Consider the following 20800-nt stretch of genomic DNA (forward strand, 5'->3'; position numbering starts at 1 on the left):
GGAATTGTGTGCAATTTTGCCATCCATCTTGGGCAGTGGATGGCTAGTTAACTCCTTACCAGTCAAAGATCGCAGACGGCCTCAGATTACTGATGTCAACATTCAATGCACGTTAAAACATCACACACTAACTTCATCTGAAAAAAACTTGGTATAAAGATTAAAGCCTTCAGCTTCGTTATTTGACCAATGTTTATGAAAAAATAAGGTTGCAGGGACAATCATTTCTTAACTTACGTCAGGATTGTATTATAATCAATCCATTATGAACGATATTTTGAATGGAATATCAACAAGAATCAAAAGCCTGTCACGTGTTCTCCGTTCTATTTCTGATCACATACATGCTCTAAACAACATCCATTGGCACTTAGTCAAAACTTGCACATATTTGGACAAATATAAATTTATCAACACGTTCACAAAATATTTTGTCATATAAAATAACATTTCTATTAATTTCTCACTGAATTATGCTGATCTGAAGAGCTGTTTCTCTGAAGAGCGATCTATGAGTCTGTTTACGTCCTGCTGCATGTCACTTATGATCTTAGAGCTTTCTCATTCGCTGTAGAGCTGACAATCATATTACTAGACCTGCTGATTTTTGTAATGCGATATATCACGATAATGAATATGCACGATATTGTTATCATGAGCACTTCAAAATATCGTAAATAATAATTTATTAACAATTTTTACTTTTTTTATAATGCACTCAAGAATACTTTGCCCATCAACTGCTTAAATGCGCAACACTGCTGTATTCTGATTCAAAGGGACACGCGTTTAGATGTAAATGAGAAGCACATGAGAGAGTGAAGGAGACGCGCTGCTGAAGTGCCGCTCACTGACAGCAGAGGGCGCTGATGAATTGCTGAATGCAGCGGTTACCCAGGAAACCCCGCAAATAAAAGCAACTGCGCCAGTGACGTTTTTAAAACAGCCATTTGTTTTTTGTAATCTCAATAGGCTTGTTCGAGATCCATTGGCGCTGCGCAGATTGATCAGCATATGACGTTAAAGTACCACGAGAACGATTGTAGAGCAAACTACTCCTTATGCTTTTGAATCTCTCTCGCAGTACTTTGATGTCATCGGCCTGCGCAGCGCTAATGGATCTCAAACAAGCCTAATGTTGTTCATCACAGCGCCAAATACTGAACACTTAAAGACTTAATTGGCTATTGTCAAACCTAAACATTTTTATGTTTTAATCTGGACTACAACATGCCCTAATGATTAGAATTTTTTTGATTATTTGTAATTGTTCAGTAAAACTTTCAGACATACGACTTCATTAGTTAACATGTTAATTAATTATTACCAAACTGACAATGAAAAATACTTATAAAGAATTCATTATTCTAAGTAATGTTAATTTCTTAGTTACTGTTTAATAACATAAATCAAAATCAAAAGAACTTTTTTAATGGACCTATGATAAAACTAACAATGATCAGTATTTCTTAACTAACATTACCAAAAACATTATATTTTCTGTAACAAATGTAGGTATTGCTCAATCTTAGTTAATGCATTAAATAATGAAACCTTATTGTAATTTGTTACCTGTTGTTCTTTATAGCCTAATTCTTTTGCACTTTAATCTGTTTAAAAATAGTACTTTTACAGCTCTGGAAAAAATTAAGAGACCACTTAACATTGATTTCTCAATGTTAAGTTTGCAGAGCTGTATATATTTTTTGGTGCATTGTATTATTGTATTTAAACATTAAGTTATTTTTTGTTATTATACACGAATACGATGGCATATGGTTTGTGTGTGTTCCCTATATCGAGGGAACTTCACACTGCGTCGGAACGACGAAATGGGGATGCTCCCTAAGCATCAGCGGCTCTGAAGTCTGAATAGAAACTAGACCAATCCGATTGGCGTGCGTGATGACGTCATTGTGACGGCGTACCCGGAAGTATAAAAGGGGAGCCGGCGCATAATGGCGGCAGTCTTTGCTCTTCAGCAGGCGCTCTATGTTACATTGTCTGTCTATTTACTGTTGTTCTGTCCAGTTGCGATTGAGTTGTGTGTGTGATTAGTTTAAAAAGTGTGAAAGTATGGAGAGAGAGTATAAGCAGTGTGTGCATCCTTGCCCTCGCTACATCTCGGGCTCGGACACACACATGCTTTGTGTGCAGTGCCTGGGTGCTCAGCACGCTCGGGCGGCTCTCGAGGGAGCCGCCTGTGAGCATTGCGAGCGGCTGACACTCAGGCTGCTCCGCTCTCGGCTGGCCGTGTTCGATGAGGCCGGCCAGCCTCGTGAGCCCCGTGGTTCTGGACCCGCGGTCGCTGAGGCGGCTCGGCGTCGCAGATCATGGGGCTCACAGCGGGATTTGTCAGAGGGTTTTGGGACTGCTGCGGCACCTTCCCAATCCTCCTCTGACAGTTCCGATGATCTTCCTCCCCGTGTGGAAGCCCGCTCTGCGGCATCTTCCCCCGGGGTGGAGGGTCAGATGCTCGTTCTCTCCGGTTCTGAGGAGCCGGAGGGCGCGGGCATCGAGGCGGGGGATGAAGCGGGACTCTGCACGTTTCATCCACCCGCCCATGAGGAGCTGGTTGAGGTGTTGACCCGGGCGGTGGCCAAATTAAAGATCGATTGGCCATCTTTCGCCCGAATCGGCATCGTCCCTGAAAGCTCCGGTGCTGCCCACCAAGCCATGTCGTGACACCTCGGCTTTGGTGGGCAAGGCTTATATGGCGGCTGGTCGGGCTGGTAGTTCCCTGCACACACTTTCCATTCTGCAGGCCTACCAGGCCGACCTCCTGAAGGAGCTAGACGAGGGGGAAGGTCCCTCTCCGGAGGACATTTTAGAGCTGCGGAAGGCCGCAGATTTGTCTCTCCGCATTACCAAGGAGACGGCCCGTGCCATTGGCCGCTCCTTAGCCGGAATGGTAACTGTGGAGAGACATCTCTGGCTGAATTTGTCGGGGATAAAGGAGAAAGATAGATCTTTTCTCCTTGACTCCCCGATCTCGCCTTCTGGACTGTTTGGGGACGCGGTTAACGCCGTGGTCTCCAGACACCAGGAGGCGAAGAAGCAGTCAGCGGCCTTCCAGCAATTTCTCCCTCGCCGCTCTAAATCAGGAAAGGCTGGCCCTAGCGGGCAGCCTCAGCCGTCTGCCAGCTCCTTGCATCGGCAGATGCAAAAAGAGAGCGTCGCCTCTAGAGCCCCTCCTCCGGGAGCTTGGCAACAGAAGCGGCGCTCTCACCAGCAGCCAACCGCTCCTAAGGGCGATCTAAGGAACGTCCTTCAGGCGCGGAAGGCTGCCGGGAAGAAGTCCTAGCCACGGCAGGAAGGGCGGTCCCCCCCACGAAGAGACAACCGAGGTTGTTCTCTTCGGGGCGCCCTGGGGAAATCAGTGTGGTAATCCCGCCGTCTATGACGCTTCGGGCCACATCGATTTCCTCCGAACGCACGCTGTCCCATCCGCCTCTGGAAAGACCTGCGGTGGGACAGTTCGCGCGTCCGCACATAGAGACTCGTTCCCAGCTTCTCCCTGCCGGTCAGCCGCTTCAGGGGGTTGGGGACGAGCCTCGTGTAAAACACCCGACGCCAGCCTCGAGAGGCTGGTTCCCTTAGTAGATTATCTCGGCGCATGGAAATGCCTTCCGAGTATTTCTACTTGGGTCCTGCAGACTGTAGAGAGAGGTTACAGACTGCAGTTCGGTCACCCCCCTCCGAAATTCAGGGGGTTAAACTGGACTGCAGTGGTACCAGAGCAGGCTCGGGTAATGGAACTAGAAGTAAAAACCTTACTGGCGAAGGGAGCCATAGAACAGGTTCCTCCGCTGGAAAGGGAGTCCGGGTTCTACAGCCGGTACTTTATAGTTCCCAAAAAGGATGGGGGGTTGCGTCCAATTCTAGATCTACGGCATTTGAATCGATCTCTAAGGAGGTTCAGATTCAAAATGCTCACGATCCCCACCATCGTGAGTCAGATCCAGTCCGAGGACTGGTTCGTCACGATAGATTTGAAGGACGCATACTTTCACATCCCCATCCTTCCGTGTCACAGGAAGTATCTGAGGTTCGCTTTCGGGGACGAAGCATACCAATATCGAGTACTTCCCTTCGGCCTAGCCCTCTCCCCACGCACTTTCACGAAATGCATGGATGCAGCTCTAGCTCCAATGAGGCTTCTGGGCATCCGTGTATTGAATTACATCGACGGCTGGCTCATATTAGCCCAGTCGTACGATATGGCAGTTCGGCATCGAGATGTCGTTCTGACCCATATAAAGTGCTTGGGGCTGAGACTCAACACGAAGAAAAGCGTGTTGACGCCATCCCAGAGGATTACGTTCCTAGGGATAGTATGGGATTCGACTACAATGTGGGCACAATTGTCTCCCGCGCGAGTCGAGACCGTACGGGCGATGGTCTCGGGAATAAGGCTAGGCCACAGCGTCACTGTGAAGCGCTTTCAGAGAGTGCTGGGGCACATGGCGGCAGCGTCCAACGTGATACCGTTCGGCCTGCTGCACATGAGACCCCTCCAGTGGTGGCTGAAAACCAGGGGGTTTTCCCCCAGAGGGAATCCCTTCCGTATGATCAGGGTAACGCGCAGATGCCTTCGTTCCCTAGTCATATAGAAGAAACCTTGGTTTCTGTCCCAAGGGCCAGTGTTGGGAGCGTCCTGTTGCCGGAGATCCGTTTCAACAGACGCCTCCCTCACTGGTTGGGGCGCGGTCATGGACGGCCGCTTTGCGAGGGGCCCGTGGGAGGGCCGTCATTCCTCCTGGCACATCAACTGCCTGGAGATGATGGCGGTCTACAAAGCTCTCAGGAGCTTTTTCCCGGACCTCCGCGGCCAACATGTCCTGGTACGGACAGACAATACGGCTGTTGTAGCGTACCTCAATCACCAGGGAGGATTGAGATCGCGCCCTCTATGCAGACTGGCGCATCTGATTCTCCTATGGTCCCAAGGGAAACTGTTGTCCATCAGGGCAATGTATGTCCCAGGGGTTCAAAATCAGGGAGCAGACATCCTGTCAAGGCAGAGGCCCGGGGAGTGGCGGCTCCACCCGCAAGTGGTGGAGGCCATATGCGAGAGGTTCGGCCCAGTGGAAGTGGACCTGTTCGCGTCTCGCGAGACGTCCCACTGTCCACTGTGGTTTTCTCTCACGCATCCAGCCCCGCTGGGGTTGGATGCCATGGTGCAGACGTGGCCGAGGCTGCGTCTGTACGCCTTTCCCCCGATCGCTCTGCTCCCGGGAGTCCTGGAGAGGGTCCGTCAACAAGGGGTCAGCCTACTGCTAGTGGCGCCCCAATGGCCGACCCGGGTTTGGTTCTCGGATATCATAGCTCTGCTGGCAGGTCAACCATGGCAGATTCCTCTGAGGAGGGATCTCCTGTCTCAGGCGGCGGGCACGATATTTCACCCCCGTCCGGAGATTTGGAACCTTTGGGTCTGGCCCCTGATGGGGCCAGGTACCTAGAGGCTGGCCTGTCGGCAGGGGTGGTAGAGACCTTACTCAGCTTCAGGGCTCCATCTACCAGAAGACTGTACAGCCTCAAGTGGAATGTCTTTTCCACTTGGTGCGGGGAACGTGAGGTGGACCCAGTTAACTGCCCGGTGGCTTCAGTGCTGGAGTTCCTCCAAGATCGTTTCTCCGCGGGTCTGACCCCGTCCACACTCAAGGTGTACGTGGCTGCCATTGCGGCTTTCCACACACCTCTGGGTGATGGGCCTTTGGGTAGGCACCAGTTGGTTGTACAGTTCCTCCGTGGGGCTCGGAGGATGAGGCCTGTGGCTCAGTCCAGAGTTCCTACTTGGGACTTGGCAGTGGTTCTCGGAGGTTTGGCTGAGGCCCCCTTCGAACCATTGGAGCTGGCGGAACCAAAACACCTGACCTTTAAAGTAGCTTTTCTCCTCGCTATTACCTCTCTTAGGAGAGTGGGAGATCTCCAGGCCTTGGCGGTAACGCCAACTTGCCTGGAGTTTGCCCCGGGTGGAGTAAAGGCTATTTTGACGTCACAATGACGTCATCACGCACGCCAATCGGATTGGTCTAGTTTCTATTCAGACTTCAGAGCCGCTGATGCTTAGGGAGCATCCCCATTTCGTCGTTCCGACGCAGTGCTCGTTCCCTCTCAGGGAACAAGGGTTATATACATAACCCGAGCCGTTTTGCATGTGATTTGGTGTATTTTCATATGTATAAAGAATGTGTCCATTAACATGCTAACCAGGTGTAGCGATTAGCTCTATATAAATTGCTAAATAAACATTTTAACATCATTGAACATCACTGAATCCCACAGTATGTCGCGATCGGAAGTAAATACAAACACTCGCTGGCTGTTTAAAGAGAGTTTGGAGTTAAAATATAACTTTAAACTTTTATTTTGTGTTATGTAGCTTGATGCTAATTATAGCTCTAATGCACCTGTCACGCCAGGAGCTATATTTTATTTCACATAAGGTACCAACAGCATGCTTTTTTTTCTTTGTCTGGTTGCCAAAATACTTCAGATAGTAGGTTTTAATGTAAATTGGAATGAATGTGGGATTGATGGCCAATCCAGAATGCCTGAATAGGTTATTATTCTTGAACAGTGATCGACCGATATATCGGATTCCTGATATTTAAGCATTTTCCCATAATCGGGTATCGGTTTGCAATATCGGATTTCCTGATAAATGGCACCATCTTGTGGACGTTTTGAGAATTGCACACAGGTGCGCCATTATAGGACTGCGTCTGAGGGGAGATGAGTCAACAGCGGTGTTCAAAGGTAAAATAACCTGCATCCCTTAATTAATAAACTTTGTTTAACATAACAGTAATGCACAATTGAGATGACCAAATAAGATGTTATGAGATGATTATGTATAGTTATGTAGTTTAAACTTGGCCCTGAGTAGAAACAAACTTACTGACGGAGTCAGTCAGGTAATCCGTCAGAAAGACGTAACTTCACATGAATGAAATAAAACAGCCATGAATGAGAGCATGTTGGAAATAAAAGCAACAAATTTATTTCTTCCTCAGTCGCATTCAGCCTCACCGAGTTGTTGCTTTAACATGCTAGTCACCGTATGTAAACAAGATGAACTTGTTTAAAACTCCTTAAATTACTGCTATATAACATATAATAAACATAATAAACATCTAATTAATTACAGCTCCATGAAAATGAATTATTACGCCATGAATGAGAGCATGTTGGAAATAAAAGCGCCAAACTGATTTATTTCTCTGTGTTTATTCTCAGTTGCGTTCAGCCGTTCTCTCACCGAGTCGTTCCTCCAGCATATAGGCTAGTCACTGTATATAACATTTAACATTATATAACATTTCAATGTTTTATAATAAACATTGAATTAATTACAGCTCTGTGAAAATGAATTATTATGCCTATATCTCTGTGAGACGTGTAAAGCCCCTTTCACACTGCACGTCGGACCCGCAATATTCCCGGAACATTGCCGGGTCGCCTTCTGTGTGAAAGCAACCATGTCCCGGGATTGATTACCGAATTCGACCCGGGTCGGGGACCTAGTAATATTGCGGGATTCGACCCGGGACGAGCGCTGTGTGAACAAAAGCTGAAACTAATGCCGCAACGTGTACGTAGTTATCGTGCGACTCCTAGAGCTTGTTTTTTCAATAATACAACCCTGCAGTGCCAGAAGAGCTAGTCAGTGTTTTAAACGCAGAGAGTGTTTGGATACAAAAGAAACTAAAATTAAACAAGCAGAAATGTTCGCAAACTGGACACAAGTCGAGACCACGGAGCTCCTTACTATCCGCACTGAAGCTGAGATCGCTCGCCATTATACGTCACATCCGGATGTCACGTGTCAACTCGACCCGGGACCGTTACGGGTTGTGTGTGAAAGCGCACATATTACGTTATTTCGCTGGCAGTGTGAATGGGCCAAATCTAGCGGCCCGGGAACAAATGCCGGGTCGCATTATCCGTGTATTTGCCGGAATCGCAGTGTGAAAGGGGCTTAAGTTAAAGACAGAGATGAAAACAGCGCTCTGAAATCAGCATTTCATAGACTGATACAAACATTAATTTTGATACCGTACTAAATGAGATTGACTCTTTAAGCAAAATAAACAAACCCACGAATACATCATAGCTTTTACACTGGGTGCGTTTAAGCCGATTATGCTCAATAAGCCGACAATGAACATGGTCATGTAAACGCGGTAACCCGTTTTCTTTTATAATGTCATAAACGGCGTAAGCATAAAATGGTCGAGACAGGTAGTTTTCTTCCTCTTACCTTGATTTCGCGCCACATGTAAACGCATTAACCTACTTTCTGTCGGCTTATTGAAGTGCGCATGCGCTATATAACGCAAACTTAGAGCAGATTTAAATGCATCCAGACAGAGCAAGCTAGCGTTTGGCATGAAATAAGGACATATATCACAAATGCAGTCTTTTAAGACCCAGAAAATTGTAAAGAGGTGTTCTCTTTTCTCATGCAGCAGAAGTAGCCTAGAAGAGGATCAGTCAAAACGCTGCATAACTGCATGAGGGATATGAACCATGAATTTCCCGCTGACACAGTGCACGCTTTATTTAACATCACAACTGACGTAACATTTGAAAAACTCAAAGTCAGATATATGGACATTATTATTTTTGACGTCACTACAAGGAAATAACCTTAGGACAAGGAATATTATTAATAATAACAAGGAATATTAACTGGATAACTGGTTATTTCGATAAGCTGATTTTTTGGAGTTATCAGCTTACTGGTGTGCATGTAAATGCACCCAGTGTTTGCATATTCCAGAGAATATTCACTCTTTAGTCTATTAAACATATAAACCTTTTAAAACTGTAGTTTAAAATGAATGCTTATATTTATGCTCATAGTTATGGGTCTCATTTATGTTCTCCATTTGAAATCACTAGACTTTATAAATGTATTTTGCCGGTTGTTAATATGGCTGTATTTATAAATAAAAAGGTAAAACAGCATTAATGTTAAAAAGACTTGTATTTAAAACAACACTGTATTTAAAAAAAAAAATATCGGTAAATGTCTTTTGTTCTGTATGCAAGGGAGTGAAACTGCAAAAATTACAGTGTTTAAAAAGTTCAGTTCAGTGCTGTTGCTGTAATTGTAAAAAAACAGAAATAACACAATAAGTAAATATCGGTTCTACATATCAGTTATCAGCACATAAACATGCAAATTATCGGCATCGTATCGGTTATAAAAATCAATATCGGTCGATAAAGAATTACTGTAAAAGAATAATGAGTCTATTGAAAACAATAGACTGTGAATTGCAGTTGAAAGACTAGTTAGTAGACTGCAAGTATGTGTTTTACAGGCCAATAACATAATGATTAGCATCTTCTCTTAGCCTTTGCTAAACACTCACATGACATAGTCTTACACTATGCTTCATAAAATGCATGATTTTAGAAATTTCATCCTCAGATTTGAAATTAAGCACGGCCACACTTCTGGCTTCACATTAGTTGTGGATATAAGTTGTTATACTAGAAGTCACATAATATTTGTATACATTTAAAAATATATTTTAAATTTTTTTTTGAGCCTATATGTCTTCATATTTAACAGTCTAACAGTCTGAGTAATTCTGAGTCTTGAATTTTAAACTCTTAAGCATTGGCTTTCTAGATATATGTTACTTATGTGTTTACTCATAAAGGCTTGCGAGCACCAGTCTTTTTATGTGGGGTATGTCAAAATGCCTCATTTGCCAAAATGGGGGGTGACAGGCAAGGGGTTAACAACAATGCAGCAAGTTCTCTTTCCCTCCAACAGAGGCTCTGATAGGGAAAGCTAGTTAGCATCACCACAGCAAGTTCTCATTCTCTCCAGCAGGGGCACTGGTAATGGAAAGCTAGTAAGCATCAGCGCAGCAAGTGCCCGTTCTCTCCAGCAGGGGCTTGGGCAGTGAATAGCTAGTTAGCTAGTTAGAATAGCTAGTTACAACACATGACTACTGGGATATTTCGTTCTAGCGCCATCTGCTGAAGAAACCTTTTATTCACGCTTGAAAGGCCAATGACGCATGACAACGTGGGTGGGGTCACCTGCCCACAGCATATAAATGCCGTCTTATGTGTCATTCCCTTTGTTCAGTCCAGCTCTTCACCGTACCCCGACTGCGCAGGGCCCAGAGTTGTTGTACCACATTTCCCTCCTTCTGGGAACATTAGTTATATGCATAACTTAACGTTTAACGTTTCCATTCAGTCAGTTCACTCGGTACAACACATGACTATGGGACCTATATTCACGCCCGCTCAGAGAGTGGCTCCCCATGGGCTAAGTTGGAAATCGTGACAAAAAGGCTGGTCAGGTGAGTGCATAGCCTACAACTGCCCAATGCACCTGCTTACAACTTGCAAATGGCACAAGCACAAAGCAAGTCTCCTGTCTTCCTCTGAGTCAGAGATTTTACAGGGCAGGCCGCTCGAACGAGAGCGTACTACCAACATGCCTTTTAGGCATATACGCCACGTTTGGGCGCAACACCACCAAGCATAGCTTGGGAGCCACCAATAGTGCATGAGGATCACCAAATGTGCTTTACTGATACCAGTACCAATCACAATGCAGCATCCTTATATTCAAAGGATTCTAAAGGCTCAAACAGAGGTTAAAAACTAGCATCCAGAGTCCAGACCTACCATCAGGTTATGATGGCACCATTACAGTTTGTAACGACCCTAAAAATGCAGACCTAAGCTCCAGGTATACTTTGGATGTCCACATTCTGTGTACCATCCGCGTGACGTAATTCTCGTCAACCTGAGGGTCTACAGTGTGCATACCACAGCTTATGAGTGACTTGCACAAAGTTCACTTAGAAGCACGCATTCCAAATGTAACTGTACTTAAGCCGAAAACATCCCATCAGCATGCAGCCCAACTTTTGAGACTGGACGGAAAATGCGCATACAACAGCGCATGTGCAAGAACAACAGAAGTAACAGAAGGGTCACAACCATTATACTGCATGCGTATTGGACTCAGTCATCTGTGTTCGTTCGATTGTGCGTGAGACACGTCTGGATGTGGAAAATGAATTATACCTGGGCCTTCAAGGCCAAAATAGTATACTTTAAAAAGCTCACACTGTCAACTGTGTGCGAGATGGAGTGGAATGCGAGAACTCCCCGACAATCCATGAACTGTCTGTGTGATGTAATCCTCACCATCAGAAGAGGTGCACATCCAACCGCTAACGTGCGAGCGACATGAATTATGTAGAACATTTCCCATGTACTACCGTACACTCAAAACGCTTTACACTCATGTCCAGGGTCTCTCCTTAACCACCAGATGTGTACAGCGTCCTCTTGGATGATGTGACGGCAGCCACAGTACAATGGCACCATTGTATGGCACCAACCTTTTAAGGAACCAAATATGCACGCTTAAGCGCAGCACCACTAATGCCCCAGTCGCGTTTACCTCAGCTCTCATCACGAGCTCATCCATGACTGTCAATGTAATCTGACTCCTGCAGCGTTTGAGCTGTGACACTTCCTCAACAGCTAAATCACATTATATTGAACAGACATTTTATGAATTGTAGTGTCTGTTCTCTAACTGAACTGATTTTATGAAAATGAACGCGGTTGGTCGCTGTGGGAAAGTGAAAGTGATTCAGTAATCTAGTAGCGGTGACTTTGGGAGTGGCCTGGTACACTCTTAGAAGAAAAGGTTCTATCAGCGCTACATATTTGGAACCCTTAAAAGGTTATATAGAAGTATAGTTGAGTATACTTCTAAGACCCTTTTATGCTAAAAGGGTTCTATAATGACAAGAAAGAACCCTTTTGGCACTTAAAAGGGGTTCTATGTAGAACACTGCAAATGATAATAATAATAATAATAATTTCTTATCAAAGAAAAAATGCATTTCTTATCTTAGCAAAAACTCTCTTAATTTTGAGTTATTTTTCCCCAAAATAAGACAATTACTCTTGCTTGTCTAGTAAATACTTCTTGCTTTAAGAATGTTTAGATGTTTGGACTAGAAACAAGACAAAAATACTAAGTAAGAAAAGCATTTTTTTGCAGTGAACCTTTTAGGGGTTCCAACTACGTAGCGTCTATATAGAACCTTTTCTTCTAAGAGTAGGGCAGCGAAACTTTCTGGGAATTGTTGTCCTTCATCCCCATGAGACAAAAATAAATTTTCTGTCTCTCCATCTCCATCTACATCAAATTAAAAAAATATTTCACATTTCTACTACATTAATGACCCAGTTTAAATATAGATTCATCTTCCCAGTGCTGAAGTACTCCTTTAACATTCAAATGCGGCACAGCTCGAGCGCAATTTGCGCAACCAAACTCCAACCACCTCCTTTAGGCAGTCTCGAATTCTGTTACCCTGAGCTCAGCTCCCCCAGTCCCCATCACAACTTTCACATTACCAATTATTCATGTGAACCGTGCCCTGTTTCGAACTAAACTGACAGTGCAAGCAATATAACATGAGTAACGAGTCCAAAATCACACAAGTTCTGTTTTTCTACCCAGAATAGCATGTGAGAAATGTGAGACTTATACAAAATAAATATGTTGATATTAGGTTCAAGAAAGTCATATCTGGAATGACATGGGGATGAGTAAAGGGTGATTTTAATTTTTATGTGAACTACCTATTTAACTACTAGTCAAGGTAAATGTTAATGTGTGCCCTCTAAAAGCAAAAGTGGCCCCTGCCTGTCCCCCCTATTTCCCGTTGTCTAGAACCGCCACTGACACTGGTGGTGGTTGAGGAGAGACCCCTGTCATGAGTGTAAAGCGCTTTATATGTACAGTAGTACATATAAAAAGAGCTGTATAAATCAATCAATCAATCAATCAACTTTATTTATATAGCGCTTTTACAATGATGATTGTTTCAAAGCAACTTCACAAAGTTAAACAGGACAATATTGCAACAAAATTTTATTTGACTATACAGTCGTTCTGGAGAAAACAGTGATGTTATCAGATTATTTTAATTTATCATACAGCGACAATGTTGGCAGATCAGTATTATAGTTTATAGAATTAAATAAGAATTAAAGGTGCACTATGCAGCTTTCCGTCCACTGGAGGGCGCCTATTCAAAACAAATGCATAGTTTGATGATGCAAAGTTTGAGTGTAGCATCTTGGGACTTGTAGTCTTCACATCACAGCCGGTGGAAAATAGGACTCGGGCAGAAATCACGTTCATGCATGTGGTTATTAACATTACTGTAGTGTAAAGCAAAGCAGGGCCGAGTATTGTGGACCTGAGCACAGCTGCTGGAGCGATTGTTAAACAAATACCAGGACTCTTATTATGACGGGACGGGACACATTCGCCGGGCGCCTGCACTGATCCATTCTTGCGGTTATGATTATGAGGTAATGGAGCTCTGTTGATCATATTAGATACTTTTAAGTGTGTTTAAAATGATGTTATGACGTTACTCCATGCGTTCACTTGTTCAAACTGCTAAGAGTAAAGCGCTCCTGGCAAGTAAAACCCGAAACCAAGGGTAGTGCAGATATGAAGCAATTGACAGGCGACTCCCTCAAACGCAATGCTGAAACGTCCCAGTCCTTAGTTAAAATAGCAATTTTCTCACAATTTACAAATAGTTGGAAACATTTGGGATATTGTAGGTACTCAACTGAACAAAATATAAATAACCACGGCCTAGTGGTTTTGGGATATTTTACTGCAAAAATACTACATAGTGCATCTTTAATTAATTTTATTTGTATATTTAGTTAAATAATTTGGATCATAATTTTAGTGTCCCCAACTGAGCAAGCCAAGCCAATGGCTAAATGCTTCATTCATTCATTCATTCATTCATAAATGGGTGCGTTTACATGCACGTTCTTAAGCCGATTATGCCTAATAAGCCGACAACGAACATGGTCATGTAAACACGGTAACCCATTTTCTTTTATCTGAATAGGCTTATATACGGCATAAGCATAAACCGGTCGGGACAGGTATTTTTTTGCCTCTTACCCTGATTTGGCGCTGCATGTAAACACATTAACCTGCTTTCTGTCTGCTTATTGAAGTGTGCATGTGTGATAGGTGACAAAAACGCAAACTTAGAGCAGATTTAAATGCATCCAGACAGAGCGAGCTAACCTTTTGTATGAAATAAGGACATATATATCACAAACCCAGACTCTTTTAAGACCCAGAAAATTGTAAAGATGTGTTCTGATCTCATGCAGCAGAAGTAGAAGAGGTTCAGTAGAAACGTTGCATCTGTAATTACATGAGGGATAATATGAGCCTTGAATCTCCCACTGAAACAGTGCATGCTTTATTTAACATCACCACTGACATAACATTTGGAATACTCCGAGTCAGATACGGACATTATTATGTTTGACGTCACTACAAGGAAATAACCCGCATGTTAATGCGGTTTACTTGCATTGACAATTTACTGGTATGCATGTAAACGGGGAAAACTGTTTTTTTTTTTTCAATAAGCTGATATTTGTGAGTTATCAGCTTAATGGTGTGCATGTAAACGCACCCACTGACTTAGAGTCATGGGATTCCAGTGGGTTATTTTAAGTCCTTTCACTCATCAATACAGACTTGGGTTTTGTGTGAAGTGTGTGGGATTTATCGGTAATGTGAACTATGAACTGTTTTGCCTGCCACTAAAGTGCAGACAACAAAACATTGCACCCATTTGAATTCTGCACAGAATGCTGCATTTCAAAGCGATATGGAGGAGATTATGATGATAAACAGTTAGAGGAAACTGAATTAACCAAACAGAAAGGCTCTAGTCAAACTGTACATTAACAAAACGCTATTGACTGTTTCAAAAAAGGGGAGGAACTTCTAACCATTTCAGGGGAAATTACATCAACACATTGATGCGTAATTTCAAGTCACTTCATTAGGCCTTTAGGAACTGCGTCCCAATACAGATATTCGAAGGATGCTGACTTAAAAGGACACACCTTTGAAAGCCACTAAGGTCAGAACGAGCATTGTTAAATGGGATGGTCCAACCTTTGGAGGATTGTTCTTGCTGCCTAGTAACTGTGACAGCTGCTGCTGATGAGTGGCAGTAACATTTTTACTGGACTTTTGAAACATTGTAATTATGGTGCATCATATACATTATTATTAATACATTTTTTATTATTAACGTGATGGTGTAAATGTGCATTGTATAATGTGCCTTGGGAAATGCATTTTAAACAAGAGATGACTAGGGTTTGTGGCTCTTCAGTTGGACTTTAGAATGGTTTGTTTTTAATGGGGGGAGGTGAAATGCTGTTTCATGCATACTGAGCTTTTTACACTGTTAAAGACTTGGGTTCATATCCTAAACATGTGTGATGGGCGCCATCTCAACCTACACTAATAAGGCCCATACCAAGGACCCTCCCAATAACAGGCTTTTCAATTGAATGAAATGGGACAAGCAGAGACAATACCACAAATCAATTTATTTCTCAAAAATTGCTAAAAACACATTGAGCTCAACATCAGCAATAATAAAACACTTTATGCTAAAATGTCACTCAGTAGGCGTAAGCCAAAGCAACATTAATTGGTATTAACCAAACCTTTCACATATGGGGACGAGAATACCAGTCCTGTTGTTACAGCAACCCAATGGGCTTTGGTTGATCAAATCACCTTAGTCGACCACCCTTACACTGGACAAACATACCAATAAGCAGAAAAAAAAGAACAACAATGATGATAAATGAATATACAGCAACTCAAATTAACTCACACATAAATATTAAAAATAAAAAATAAAATAACGGTGGTTACTTTCCTTGACGTTAGATCTTTCCACAAGACAAACTGCTCAAATTATGAAACAAAAAAAAGTCAAACCACCCAAACAACAAACCACAAAAGAAAAAAAATCTAATTCCTCAAACCAACTCAACACCATACACAAAACCAAAATCCCCCCCACCAGAAATTCTCTGTTCTTTAACTGAGCAGTATTAAAGTGAAGTCAAAGAAGGAAATAAAACAACCAACCAAATAACAAAAGTAAACAAACAAAAAAAAAACTTCACAGAACACAAGTAACAGAGTGAACACAATAAGTCACACTTCAATACACACACACAGGTACACACATCTAAACAATGTACAAACAATTACCCAAACATAGAAAAATTGCACCGGCGGACACCAGGTGGCGACAGAACCCAGGCGACGCTGTTTCAGCGTATTCACAGTAACGGTGTCCGGATAATAGCGGACCAAGGATGTTCAATGCGATCGCGCACACGGCGAAAGCCCTGCGTCCCAACACTGGAATCGCGACTTAAAGCCACAGCAAAGCAGCAGCTGGCAATTTCTGTAAAACAACAAATAAACATTTTCGTCTGCTCTCTTCTCCCTCCCCACGCTTCTCTCTCGATAGTTTATCACAAATAGAGTAAGGCAAAAGTAAAATAAATTACCTTTTGTGTACAGGACACTTACATACTCATTAACAATGCCTGGATGCACCCGCCTAATCTAAAATTACACAAACAACCACATTAAAACCACCAATTTAGTGAATAAACCCCCCCCAAAAAAAACCACATTCCAAATTCATAATTCCCTCCCATCTATGAACCTCGAAGTGAACACATACCTTTCAGAGGAGTGAAGGAGATACTAGACCTACACCAACAGGTCACATCAATACAATGAGATGAGGGAACCAATCTCACCTGTGCTTATATAGGTACGTAATTACCTGACGTAACCCTGCAGTCCACACACCGTTCTTAAAGGGGCCATCCAATTACTCACACCAACACCTTCCTAAAAGGGGTATCCCACTACAATCTACCCCCAAATTTTCAATCATTGTCCCAATGATTAAAACTTCTACAGCCAAGGACGAAAAGGGCTTTCCACACTGTGTTCTGGGAGGGAGTTCTCAGCCCGTATAGATACACTAGCAGATACATTACCAATGAGGGTCCTAGGTAAATGATAACGATTTGAGTGCTTCCCTGCTGTGCTTCTAGTTGATCTCCGCAAGTCCTCTGCCCCCACGACAGAGGGCTCTCCAACCTCTGAATTTGGAACCGAGGCCAAGGGAAGAGTACGACCAGCTATCGCATTCGGAACTATTTCCACCAAAGCATTATCTATATGGGTAGGCGGTAAAGGCTCAGTAACCACTATCACAGGGTCCCCATCGCACAAATGTTCCCCAAAATCTTGTCCTTGAAGCCCCAAATCCATATGATAAACCTGCTGTACTGGTTCAGGAGCCAGCTTCAACAAAGACCTATGTACATGTTTAACACGAGATGGCTCATCCAATGGCGATACACTATACACCTGTCCACCTTCTCGGGGAGCTCTCACAATTTTATACAGGGCAGACGACCAATGATTTTGAATCTTATTCCGGCCTCGAACTCCACACTCACGCAAATGTACCAACTGGCCCTCCATTAAGGGTTGACCCCTTACTGTCTGATCATACAGGGTCTTCCTCTGTTCTGCCGCTGCTTCCAGACGGGCTTTTACCCTTCCATAGGTTACTCTTAGCCCCTCCCGGTGCGTAACCACCCAATCTTCCACACTACCCCGGGTAGGGTCTTCCACCCCTGCCAGGAGAAAATCTACAGGCAACCGTGGAGTCTGTCCAAACATTAAAAAATGAGGAGACTCACCCGTGGTATGGTGGCAAGTGGTGTTATATGTAAAAACCACCTGTGCCAAATGTCGAGTCCAGGAACGTTTCTGTTCGGCTGGAAGGGAACGGAGAAGATCGTGCAGTGTTCGATTGAAGCGCTCACACTGCCCATTACCCTGAGGGTGATATGGGGTCGTATGAGTCTTCTGAATCCCATAAAGTTGACACAATTGGGATATCACTGCACTCTCAAAATTCCGACCCTGATCGGAATGAAGTCTGGCTGGCACACCCAACTTATAGAACCACTCCTGGACAAGGACACTGGCTACCGTGGTTGCCCTCTGGTCCCTAGTTGGCACCGCCAATGTGTATTTAGAAAATACATCCGTCATAATTAGAACATGCTCCCGGCCATCGCTAGATGGTTCTAAAGAGGTGAAATCAACGGCCAATATCTGGTTAGGCTTGGCTGCCAACAGGTGGCCCATAGGGGCCCGAGCCACTGGATAACTAGACTTTGAGATGGTACACTGCCTACAGTTCTGACAATGCTCCTGGACATAGGCACTCATGCTTGGCCAATAGCATCTCCTACGAATTAACTCGTAGGTTCGTTCCCTGCCTTGATGGCCATGTCCATTGTGTAACTGCCTAAAAACCTCGTTCCATAAAACCTCTGGTAATACCAGTTGATCTATCTCCTCCCCGCCATCAGGAAGTTGGAGGCGACGGTACAGCAACCCTTCCTTAATGAACAACCGGCCCCACTGACGCAAGAGTTCCAGCCCCAACCTAGACATTGACTGCCGCTCCATCTTAGATGGGTACTTACTCCGGGAAAAAAAATCAAGAAATACCTTCAAAGTTGGATCCGCCAACTGCATCTGCTGGAGCTCCTGCCTAGATCGGACTGGGAAGGCAGCAATCACATGCTGCTCCACCCCTATCAGCCCACTATCTACCCCCTGGCGGATGTCACTTGTGCGGAGTGTTTCAGGCAGTGGTGTACCAGAGGACTGTGACAAAATCCCAGAGGAATACTGCCTTGACAATGAGTCGGCATTTCCATTAACCCGACCAGGGCGGTACTTTATTTCAAAATCAAAAATTGCCAACTGTGACACCCAGCGCTGCTCAGTGGCACCCAGCTTTGCTGAATTCAGGTAACTCAATGGGTTGTTATCTGTATAGACTGTGCAATGATGGCCCAGAAGATAATCCTTAAACTTTTCTGCCATTGCCCATTTAAGGGCAAGAAATTCTAGTTTCATGGAGCTATAGTTCTCCATGTTCTTCTCTGTAGGCCTAAGCCCTCGACTAGCATAAGCTACTGGCCGTAACCTCCCACCATGATCCTGACTAAGCACAGCCCCCAATCCCAAATGGCTAGCATCAATATCAAGGACAAAAGGCTTAGCAAAATCAGCATATGTCAACACCGGAGCAGTTACCAATTTCTCCTTGAGACACTGGAACCCTTGCTCACATTCTGGAGTCCAGCAGCTCTCTATGGGTCTACCCGAACCCCTCTTTTTCTTTGTGCCGGTCAACTCTGCCACCAGGCGATGCAGAGGGGCAGCCAGCTTGGCAAATCCCTCTACAAAGCGCCGGTAGTAACTCACAAAGCCTAAAAAAGATCTTAACTCTGCAGCGTTGCTAGGCCGCCTCCACTCAGAAACGGTGCGAATTTTATCTGGGTCAGTAGAAACTCCTTCTTTTGAGACCACATGCCCCAAGTAGTGGACCTCCTGACGGAAAAAACAGCACTTCTCTAGCTTAGCCTTCAACCCCTCCTGCTGCAAGCGACTGAACACCAACTCCAAGCGCTCTAGATGTTGGGCTACTGATGTCGAGAAGACAATAATGTCGTCTAAATACAACAGCAATGTTTGGAATCGTTGGTCCCCAAACATGCGTTCCATTAATCGCTGGAATGTACTTGGGGCATTGCACAACCCAAAGGGCATCCGATTAAACTCGAATAGCCCGAAGGGTGTGCAGAAAGCGGTCTTACTCTTGTCTTGCTCTGCCACAGGGACTTGGTTATACCCACTCACCAAATCTATAGTCGAGAACCACTGAGCCCCAGAAAGGGCATCCAAGGTCTCTTCGATGCGGGGCAATGGGAAGGCATCCTTCCTGGTCCTCTGATTTAACTGTCTATAATCGACACACAGCCGTATACTACCATTTTTCTTCTTAACCACGACTATGGGGGAAGCAAAGGGACTGCTACTTTCCCTGATCACCTGACTTGCAAGCAATTGTTGCACATGTTCTTTGACCGCAGCATAATCAGATGGAGGGATACGACGATACCGCTGTCGAATAGGGGCAGAATCCACTAATGGGATCTCATGTGTAATCAAGTTGGTACATCCCAAATCAGAATCGTTTTCTGAAAATACAGACCTATATTTACTTAACAGACCCTTCACTTGACTCTGCTCCCCTACAGAGAGGTACGACAGATCCATATTTTGGATCACCTCCTCTACCCCACTGACACATCCCACCTGGGAGGAGACTACGGCCTGCGGGTCATCAGTCGCGCCAGGACGAGTAGCAATGACTTCTGGCCAGCTAATTGGCTGGACATGGCACAACGTTCCCACCACTAGACGTGGTTGCAGGAAGACATCAAGTTCGCTTATATTAACCATAGGGACCTTAGCAATACCACCTCTCACTGGAACCAGGGATATGGATGCCAGTAGGCCAGATGGAAGGGGATTCCCTGCACTCAAGGGCTCGTAGAGAGCCATGGACAGGAACCCACACTGCGCAGCACAAGTAACTGGGACAAATTGCAAAGAATTAGCTGGAATACGGACTACTTGTCTACCTCTAACACGAACTGGCCCCCCAGTGAGTTCCTGCTGCCGAAAGCCATCACTCTGACAATACTGCATTGCCAATGTCCATGCTGGAACTTCTTTTACTATAGGGAGATCAAACAAGTCTGGGCCATGTTGATTAAACAACTCCTGAAAACACTCCCCTATCACGTTCATCCCTAATAGACCTGGCAACCCTGACTTTGAAAGGACCTGGGGAGGGTCCTTTACGACCAGGACACCCTTGTTGTAAATGTGCCTACCCAAGATAACAAAATCTAGCTCCAAATAGCCTACAAACGGAATAGATAGACCATTAGC

General features: G+C 44.4%; 1 long non-coding RNA gene across 1 annotated transcript in view; it reads left to right on the forward strand.

Moving 5' to 3' along the window:
* Nucleotides 1–20800, forward strand: part of LOC137093542 (uncharacterized) — a 53966-nt gene that overhangs the window by 13804 nt on the left and 19362 nt on the right. The gene's annotated exons all lie outside the window — the stretch shown is intronic.

This window comes from Pseudorasbora parva, chromosome 12, assembly GCF_024679245.1.
Source record: "Pseudorasbora parva isolate DD20220531a chromosome 12, ASM2467924v1, whole genome shotgun sequence".
In the NCBI taxonomy this organism is placed as follows: domain Eukaryota; kingdom Metazoa; phylum Chordata; class Actinopteri; order Cypriniformes; family Gobionidae; genus Pseudorasbora; species Pseudorasbora parva.